This window comes from Eurypyga helias, unplaced genomic scaffold (genome assembly GCF_000690775.1).
Source record: "Eurypyga helias isolate BGI_N326 unplaced genomic scaffold, ASM69077v1 scaffold21090, whole genome shotgun sequence".
Taxonomy (NCBI): Eukaryota; Metazoa; Chordata; class Aves; order Eurypygiformes; family Eurypygidae; genus Eurypyga; species Eurypyga helias.
The window spans coordinates 61,118-71,417 of record NW_010225301.1 but is presented as its reverse complement, the minus strand read 5'-3'; positions in this window follow the sequence as shown (position 1 = coordinate 71,417).

The window sequence follows — 10,300 nt, the reverse complement described above, 5'->3', positions numbered from 1 at the left end:
AGACTGCCAGGCAGCTGGATGAAGTTACCTAAAATCCGTTGCAGAAACAACTTCGTATTGAAAACAACGCAATAAAGACATGTGGCTTGAGCAGCTAAGGTGTCAGGAGGTGCAGGTTTATGTTGTGCAATCAGCGCAGGGCAAGCAGAGACCGTCCCGAGGGCAAAACCACCTTTTAGGCAGGTTTATCTGGGGAGTTCTGTAAAAGCCCCAGTTAAGCCTGGACTTCATGTTGCTCTTTGCAGTGGCTGAAGTTTGGGTGTGAATTCAGCCCCTCCTAGCATTAAGGCAGGTAGATTTACTGCATTTTGATTTTTGTCTCCATCCCAGGACTCCTGCGATGCATGTTCTCTCATCCTGGTCTTTTCTGGTGTAGGAGAGGTTGAGGAAGTACTTGTTACTTGATCTTTCCTCCTGCCATAAAGCAAAGCTCAAAGGGAACTTCTTGTGTGGAGTCGCTTGACGTCAGTGAATACCATACTGCGCCATGGGGTATCTGGCTCAAGGTGGGAAAAGTTCTTGCATGATGGAAAAGTGATTTTTAGCTCCTCGGAGTTCACCTTAATTCCTCAAGTAAAGCTCTGTTAACAGAAAATGGATGGAAAAATTGGCCAGTGCTGGGTTGGCGGCTTTGTTGCCTCTGTAGCTCTGGGAGGGATCTGGTCAGCGTGCGTTTTGGTTTGCCCAATTGGGACTTTGCAGGCAACGGGTGAGCTGGGCAGCGTTCAGAAGTGGGTGCTCAGGGGAGAGGGTGGCCGGGAACGATCCTTTGGGCTTTACCTAGCAACCGGCAGGTAGCGGCTGAGCGTGCGACGGGAACGCTGCCCGTGCTTGGCCCTTCTGTTTGAAGTTTAAGGCGTGTTTAATGGCAGCCTTTTGCCACCCAGAGAAGGCGCTGTCATGGATCTGTCTGATTTGCCTTGGTTAATGCTGATGATCGAATTCCGTTAGAGCAACACTGCATCTCTGCTGCAAAGTTCAGCAATAGCTTCTGCGTTAATCCCAAGGTACCAGCATTCCTCTCTCAGCCTGCATTGTTCCCCTGTGAGTACTGGGTGTTCTTTGTCTGCGGTTGCTTTCTTGTCTCCCAGGCCTACAATCTTCATTCACTTTCTAATTTCTTTCTCTCCCTTTCTTCTGTCTGTCTCCCTCCAAATCTGTTAGGTGATGCATATGTGCAGAAGGGGCTGTTTCTAATGAGCTCCTAGGCAGGGAGAAGGCAAGATAGATCACTTTCAAAATTGAAAGAGAAGGGTGGGGGTGGGAGTTTATGCTGAGGGGCACTGTATTTTTTAATAGATTCTTATTTAATTAAGAACACTTCTGGAGGGATGAGGGATGATGGTGTCTTTAGTAACACATTAGAGAACAGCAGAATAGTTGTTTAGATATTTTTTCCCAAAGCATTCTGGGATTTTTCTCTTTGAGAACTGCCTTTGTGCTTTTACTTTACGTGCTATGGTTAATAAAGAAAAGAACACAACCGTAAACCCATTGTGAAGTACCTGTGTTGTCTGAAATGCATTGAAATGAGCTCTTTTTGACACACATTTGAAGTCTGATGCCTGTTTGAATAGGCACTAAAAATGGGGAGGAGGTTCCAGGCTTATACTGACCTTGATTTGATCAGATTGACTCCTTTTATTAAAAAAAAAAGTATTTTTAATTTAAAAAAATCACAAATAGAAAAGAATTATCACCTGAAATTAAGAATTGTCACTATAATAGGTGCAACTCAAATAACCAGTTTGTCATTATAAGTCTTCTAGTCCAGGTCATAATTTAAGAAAGAAAGAGACTGATGAAACTCAGGGGAAACCCCAAGTTAGCTGTGGGACTGGGCTGATGTCAGTAGTGCCAGGAGTCCATCCTCAGTGTCTAGCACGATTTTACAGGGTGGATAGTTAGAAAAAGGTCCTTCATCTGTGTGCCACCCAGAAGTGAGTAAGATGATGTCACACTTCACTGTCCCCATCTAGAAAGTACTTAAAATAGTGCTTGCAACTTCAGGTACGTTGCATAGCCGTAGTGGTGGAGGCAGGGTTGTGGTAATGTGTCAGCAAAGGCCTGAAAAAGAACTGCTTAAATTTCCAGAAGAAACAGCCAAACACTCAGAACACTCTTGTCTCATGCCATGGGTGTACAATATACTGAGATGGGCCAAGCAGGCTGGTTTTATACTCGCCTGTATTTCATGCACACGGTTGTGGATGTCTCAAGCATAAATTTGGGAATGATGATGAAGAAGAGGGTTGCCTTATGGTTCATGTAATTTTTATCCAAATCCAATTCCCAGACACTGTCCAGTCCATGTGACAGCAGAATGACTTCTCCTGCCAACCTTTGCAAGTGCAAGAAATGCTAAGCCATATTCAGGGCCAGCATATACACGCTCAGCGTGGGGGTAGGATCTCCAGAGGGTTGTAAGGAGTTGGAGTTTAACCCGCAGCTCTCGCTAACCTCACCAGAGGTGGGTGCCCCCACCAAACTGTGGTGGCACTGCTCAGGTGAGTGCTCCTCTACCCACTGCAGTCCAAACTCAGCTGCCTTCGGCTAACCGAGTTGTTTGGTATTGACTCAGCACAAGGCGCTTTAACTGGAAAAGGTTGGAGAGCTCTCCAGCAAGGGGTGCTTGGCAGATCTGGTGGTGCCAGAGGAGATGTCAGCCAGCTGGTACCTCCCAAGCCCAGCCATGTTTGGATGCCATCTTTTCAGGGCTGGGCGATGAAGTTTGAGATAGAGAGTTACTGTGGCATCACATCTGTTGGGAAGCTAGGCCCAGTGGTTAAACCTATTCTTTGTCTCTTCCCTGTGTCCTCACTATCATTAGTGATTTTGCTATCTACACTATCCTTTTTTCTCTTGTTAAAAATAAGAACAAAATCTTCCCTCTCACCGTCGCTGCTGTGTTAAACGTCAGTGTGAACCCAGAGAGAGCATTTGAGAGCGGCAGTGAGAATGCCCTTTGCAAACTACCACCTGATCCCTTCCCACCATAACGACACAAAACAGGCTGGTTACTTCTGGTGTTGCCTCGGAACGGGATGGTTAAGGAGGTGCAGCTCACATAAAATATATGGGAGTACTTCATAATCACTTCAGAAAAACAGGAGTTTGTTTAGTTTTGAAACAATGTTACTAGCTGCAGGTCCCATTGTATCCGAGCAGTTTAGCTGTGTCAAAGATACGATTAAGCTGCAGCTGTGGGACTCAAGTAAAACTGCCAGATTACATTAGTAATATAATTTGTGTTTGTTGACCCTTTTTCTGCACAAGGGTCAGCTGTGGATTTGGTTTTCATTCCTCGCTCCTTTTCATTGGAGGGACACAGGGGATTATGGATCGGTAGTTAGAATTCGTATTAGCTGGAATTTAGGAATTAGGAAGTAGTTTTAACTCTGTGCATTAATGTTTGGACTCTGGTTGATGCAAACCTGGGTGGGGGCCATATGTGTTCTGATTCCCTATGAGCCTTGTTTTTCAGGGCTTTGGATGCGCGTGCAACTGGATTGGCATATGTAGTATCTGCGCACCATATAAATCCCCTGTGTGAAAAGCTGTCTTTTAAAGATGTGGTCTCCACTGAATGTGTTTGTATGTGGTTCAAGGGAAGACTTTCCGAAGCACATAAGGCAGGAGAAGCCTTCTTCCTCTTTTTCTCCCAGTGGAAGTGAGTTTCTAACCAGAGCACCTCTCAGAAGGATCCTGGTCATGTCTGGGACCAAAACATTCTCTGCCTAATACTTAAGTAGCTTTTTATTTTTTACTCTCTTTGTTATTTTTTTCCTGTGGATTCTAGCTTGTTAAAATACACCAGTCCAGATTCACTAAGCACAGCAGGAACTAGATGCCAGGATGGGAGCAGTCCATTCAGATCATTTTTCTAGAACAAGTAATCTTTTTTCTGGCTGTATCCCTTTAAGCCTCCCAGCCTTGCACTTGCTGCCTTATCAAGAAGCTGGCTTTACGATTTTTCATTCTTGATTGTGAAGAATTGTGTGAAATTTTTTTTTATTTAGCAGATTGAGAGATGTCATAAAGAAAAAAATGTGAGCAGGCATTACTTAGCCACATGTTTAATTTCCTTCAGTCCCGCAAGTGGTAAATTCTGGTTTTAATTTCATTACTGAAGTTACAGGGCCTTGTAAAGATCTGGCTGCAGCCCAAAAAGGCCTCTTGAAAAATACTTCTTAAGTTGCAGCCATGCCAAGGTACCTGCTGCAGACAAAGGTCTCCAGGTATCCCCAGTAGCACACGGTAATTGCTCGTTTGCAAGGACAGCTTGGTATCTCTCTCCTGGATTCCTTGGGGAATGCAGACAGGCGTACGTGTGTGCTGTCTGTACTCTGAGCCAGACCTACTGCAGTGAGGCGGATGAAGCATCTGGTCAGACCTGTGACTGGGGCAGCACTTCAGAGGAACCCAGCCTAGAACTGGTTTGGATCTTGGCTGGTCCCATCTTAATAATGGCACATGCAGACACTGCGTGGTGAACTGGCTGTTTTGGCCACCGGCACAGACTGAGGCAGCACAGGGCTTGTCCCAGTGTGTGCCTTAGCTGCTGTGGGGTCCTGAGTCTTGGAGCAGCTAGAGGTCAGACTGAGCAGGGCAGTGTGTGGTTTAGGAATGCTAGCCTTATCTAAAACACACTTCAAAGCGTTCCTGGCTATGTAAGAAGAGAAATAGCTTCTTAATGTTGGGGTTTGATTGCTCTGGTGTTTGCTTGTTGGGAATGAGAGCAGGCCATGTGTTCTGGCAGGGTGTGTGTCATTGCAGGTAGCATACTATTCCGTTTGAGATGAACCTCAGCAAAGGCTGCAAACTTTGAATGTAGGAAGTTTTCATCTTCGGTTCCCAAGTGCCACCCAGTTACACAGGGATGTTGTAAGCAACAGCTCACAGGTGTTCACGTGAAAACTTTTACCCTTTGTACAAATAGATAGTAAAATCACAGTTAAAATATAAGATGGGGGCCTTGGAGATGCAAATGCTGCTGCCTGAAGATTCCCACTGATGGAATGCTGCCAATAGCTGAGCCCTGTTTAGCCTTGGTAGGAGTAAGCTGAAGAGGTGGGTGAGTTGTGCTAAAATCACAAATGGGTGCAAAAGGCAAGTGTAGAAACTGCAGGAATCCTAGGCAGTCGGTGCAAATGAGAGAAGCGGGGCAGGTAATGAAGCTGTGAAACTTCACTGTAGGCTGCAATAATGAGTGAAAGCCTAAATCGGATCAAAAGAGAAGCTGGGCAAATTCTTGGAAGGGAGGAACATGTCAAGCGATGATGGCCTGGGTGCCTTTTCCTGGCCCTAGGCTGCCCGAGTCACTGGCTGTGGGAAGCTGGGTAGGGTGTATGAGGGGAAGGCATCCTCCGTGTTTGCCTGGCTTCTTGCTGTCTTTAAGCACTCATTGCTGGGCGCTGCCAAAGCAAGGCTACCAGGCTAAGTGGATCTGTGATCTAGTGTAATGGGGCAGTTCTTGTACAAAGCTTAAGAAAAGATACTTTGAATCATTTTAATTCCTTTAAAAAACGGTTGGTAAAACAGTGTCTTGAGAGAACTTGCAGGCTAAATGTGCTGCTGCCTGTCAGTCAGGAGCACGCAGTTCACAATGGCTCAGGTTTGATATGAGCATTGTATTTATCTTCACTGGAAAGGAGGCACTGGATAATTCTCAAGTGCCATAGCCACTTGATCTTCTCACTGTGAAGATAAAATGCTGTGGTGAGGCTTAGCTACACCGCATTGTGTGTGTGCGTGCATGTGCATACACGCCGGGTTTGCTGGCTGCTAAGAGCTAAATGGCTCATACTCATCCGTACAAACTCTGACCCAAAGTGCCATCCCCCTTTTGTGGGTAGAAAAATTTAAAATAAACGGGCGTAGGCTTTTACCGGACGGTGCTCACCTGGGCAGCACACCCAAGTACCGCACGCTGCCCACCGTGGCGTTTGTTCCTTGACCTCCATCAGCTCATGCTACCCAGCTGAAAGCCCAACACGAGGGTTGGTGCACCTCAGGTCTGGAGCATCAGCGAAGGAACTGCTTCCTAGGGAGCTCGCTGTCAAGCTGTGCTATTTCTCCGATACCTGTAGTAACCTGGGTTGAGAAGAACCATCTTCCCTTCTGTAAGAGCACTTTTGAAGTTAAAACATGATGCCATCATCACTGTCTGGAAGCTGTTAGGTCCCCCGCTCATCATGTCCTGTTGGGAGCCTGGAGAAGGCGAGTCCAAAGCCAAGGTGCTGCTCTGGAAGCTTCCTGATGCCACTTCTCTGGCAGCGAGAAGGTGTGAATTAACTGGCATGACTGCTGATGGGGAGGAGGGGGTTGGTCTGGGGCCTCCAGACGGCAATCCCAGTCTCTCCACAGGGTAGGTGGAGGGAAGGGAAGCCTGGCCTTCTGCTGCATGTGCCCTCGCTGGCTCATGGGTTGCGCACTGTATCCGTTGGCACGGTCAGTCTAGTTGTCTCTGCTAATCCTTCTTAGCTAGTACATCCTGGGTTTAGCATGGAGAAATGAACGTTGTTTTCCAGAGTCAGATTTGGATGCCAGCAAAACCAGTCACTATAGGAGCCCAACCATGACAGGATTGTGGTTTAAGTGGACTTCCTTTGGTTTGTTTCCTTTACGTTTCAAAAAGTTTCTAGATGTGAGCACCTGCAGAACCTGAAAAGGAAAAGCAATCTCATTTTCAGAAATACTGAAGTCATATTTCTGCTTCTTCCTAATTTGTGTTTCAAATGAATAATTCCCATGGCGACCAGGAGAAATCAAAAGGCAAGAAGGAATTGGGTGCTAGGGGTAAAATGGACCTACCCAAAGCCACTGCGTATCAGTTCTATTTTCAAAACTATCAGTTGTAATTTTCAGATCCCTTGGACTCTGCAAGTTATTTTTGACAGATTCTGCTGACCGTGTCCTTTGACACCTGAGAATGGAGGCAATCTGGCAGTAGCTTTTGAAAGTACATTTATCCTCATCAGTAAGATAAAGCTGTCAAAGGAACCCAGAGACATCCATGGAAATAAATAATGATTCAATATGCAAAGCTAGTTTTCTAGTCCCAGAGAAAGGTAAGAGAGGCACCTGTCTGAGAGCAGCATTTGAGCATTCAGATGAATGAGGGAAGGGAGAATTGGAATGACACGGAGAATTAAATATTCCGGAGGAGTTGAATAATAGGAGGAATTATTTTATTTCCGAAATGTTTGCTCGAAATACCAATTCATCAAGGATAATCTCTTTGTGGCATTTCAAGTGCTTATGCATGCATCACATGTATCTGATGCCTCATACTGTGGAGAACACATTGATGTTCGTGATGCTGTGTTTCAGCTGGGTATGTGGAGTAGCCAGGAGCATGAGCAGACCGAGTGTGTTACAGGAAAGAATTAGTTTATTGCTGCTTTTGTGAGAGTTGAATTGTGTAATGGAATGCAATAACAAGTTACTAGTAATTGTCTCAAAGCAGCCCTTAGATGGAACAGACAGCAAGAACAGTGATTTAATGTGTGGCATTAGCAAGTTGCATTGAAGTAGCAACCTCTCCGTTGTGTTCTCAGAAGTTTGTGGCCAACAGGCTCCCTGGGAAATCGTTCCAGCCTGTAGAATACAAGCCTAGTTGGTTTAATGTCTGCTCACAAGGAGGATAGACAGGATTTGCGTCCCTGTTTTCTGCCTTTTACTATACTTTAATTGAGCAGAGGTTGGTGTGGGTTTGGTGTGGGGTGTTTGTTGGGTTTTTTTCCCCTTGAATGTGCATGTGTGACAGCATATTCCCTGCTAGTAAAAAGCACCTGACTAACATCCTTCAAGCTGGCAACGAGCTAGTGCTTGTTGTGGAAGTGCTTGTAAGCCCTAGCACATATCCAGACCTGCTGTAACAGCTGATGGTATCCACACCTGGGCAGCACAGGTACAGCAGAAAAAAGATACTCTTGTGCCTTCAGTCTTCGGAACGGAAATAATTAATTACCAATAATGAGTGCCTGTTTTCCATTCTCACCTTCCAGTGCTCTTCTATTCTGCTGTATTCCAGGGCTAAACAGCAGGAGGGGAGAAGAAATACCCAGAGCTATATAGGTCCTTCTCCTAAAACTGGCATTGCAGAACAGGATAATGTAGTTGAAGCTCTGGAGGTCATCCAGCCCAGCCCCTACTCAGAGCAGGCTCACCTGCCTCAGGTTGCTGATGACCATGTTCAGTTTGGCTTTGAATATTTCCAGGGAGGGAGAACCCACGGTTTGTCTGGGCAGCCTGATCCAGTGTTTGACGCCACTTACGCTGGAAAAAAACATTATCCTGGTAGGTAACTGCAGTTCCTGTGCTGAAGTTGGTGTCTCGCCCCTCTGTCTACCGTGATGTGCTCCACTACGAGACCGGCTGCACCTCCCATTCATTGAAGACAGGGGAAGAAAACCTCCCTTTTGCCTGGCATTTATAGGGGTTAACAAGCCCGGTTTGCTGTCATCATTTTAGGCAGTGATAAGGAGGGGAGGACGTTAACAGGCCAAGTTGTTAGGCATCTGCGCTGCACAAGGTCGTTTTGTGCAGGCCAGGTCGTGTTTGCCCCCAGCAGCAGCCTTGCTTCATGTCGTGAACTTGCCAGCCTCAGTCAGCACTTACTGGAAGGCTGGAACATCTGGAGATAGGAGAAGCTGTTGTCCTTCTGGGGTATCTTGAGCCCTAGAACTGGGCAGTTGTGAGGGTTTCCTGTGGCACTTTTTGCAGGAACAAGGGAGGGAAAGAAGGGATTAACAATCATTGCTGGCATGCTCAGAGCTAGCTCTTTCAGTAATGAATAATTACTAGCTAAGCAGGGCTCTTAGCACAAGCTTCTTTCTTAACACTTTAATGAATTCTCACTGTGCATTGTGGTCAGGATTCTTCTTTTCGTTCTAGACAATGAGCAAATTTTAGCTAAAAATCCAAATCATTACTGCGTTCTGCCTGTTGACACTCCCTCCTGCTGTTCGAGCAGGTATGGTATATGGCCTCATGTCCTCAGCTGGTGCTTGCTGATGGGGAGACCCCAGAACAGATGGGCAGTAATCTTGGCACATGGTTTACAAAATCAACATGGTGGTATAGATCTGCACTGTGATCATTCGCCAGTTTATTATTATTTGAAAAGATACTTTCTGACGTTAATTTCCAGCATTCAGGGAAAGGGCTGCCAGGGACCATAGTTATCTGCATGACTAACTATTACAAATTCTCCTCAGACAGTTCTGTTCAGTAATTTCTTCAAAATTTGTTTTTCTTGTGGTGATTAAATGCAGTGTACTTGTAAAGACATTTTCGAGTATGTTCCATCTTGCTGACTGATCCTTGTTCGTCCGAGTGTTGCGATGGGACTGTCTGCCGTACAGCAGAAGGAAGGGTGATTCCCAAGGGGTGAGAGTTGGGAGTTCAGGGACCTGAGAGCAAAGAACCAGTCAGGACATTAGGTCTGGTCTAACTTACTACTTTTCTTACCAGCTGGAGAAGCGATTTCCTCTGTCAATTGGAGTAATACTTTTTTTAACCACTTAAAGGAAGGGTATAATCCCCCTAAAATGAAGGGTATAATCTTAGGTATGTATAACACTTGCCTTACATCACTGTGCAATAAATCCTTTTTCTGAATAGGAATAACATGTACAGCTAAAGCAGTGGAATTTTTTTGTGCATGAACAAGGCCTTTGTTACTAAAAAAACCCCAAACACCCCAAAAGACAAATAACCCCACCCAAACCTTCACCCTGTCCTAACACTTAAACGAGGGAGTTGTAGCTTAGGATGCCTGAGACAAACGTTTGCTCTGTTGTTGCACGCCCTGAAACCAGTGGAAACATTTTTTACTTTCTCTGGGTGTAAAAGCTGGGAAGAGATCAACACCTTGAGCTAATGGTAATGATGAGGAAGCCAGATCACCCTGGATCGTAGGTCGAGCCTGGGAAGTAACGCCAGGAGCCTGTTACACAGCCCTCTGAAGCCAATACGTGTGGTGGTAATGACGCTTTTTGTTCAGTAACAAGTCATTCTTCCCTCCAAGTGAGTTGCTGGTCCCGACCTTTCACAGATGGCCGTAGCACCTCTAAATTGTATTGCCCTGTGGGAAAGGTTGTGCTTACCCCTAAGCAAATATTTTCTTTTTTTTATAATTTCGGTGGGGGGTGGTGTGTGTGGCAAAGAAAGAACAAGCTGTTCTTCTTGTCGGCTTTGAGGGTTTTGCTGGTACCAGCCTCCTATTTCATCTTGCTTGTGGGTAGCTTGTGTATTTTCCAAGTGTCTGGATGGTAGCCCTCAAGCTGCCGAGTGC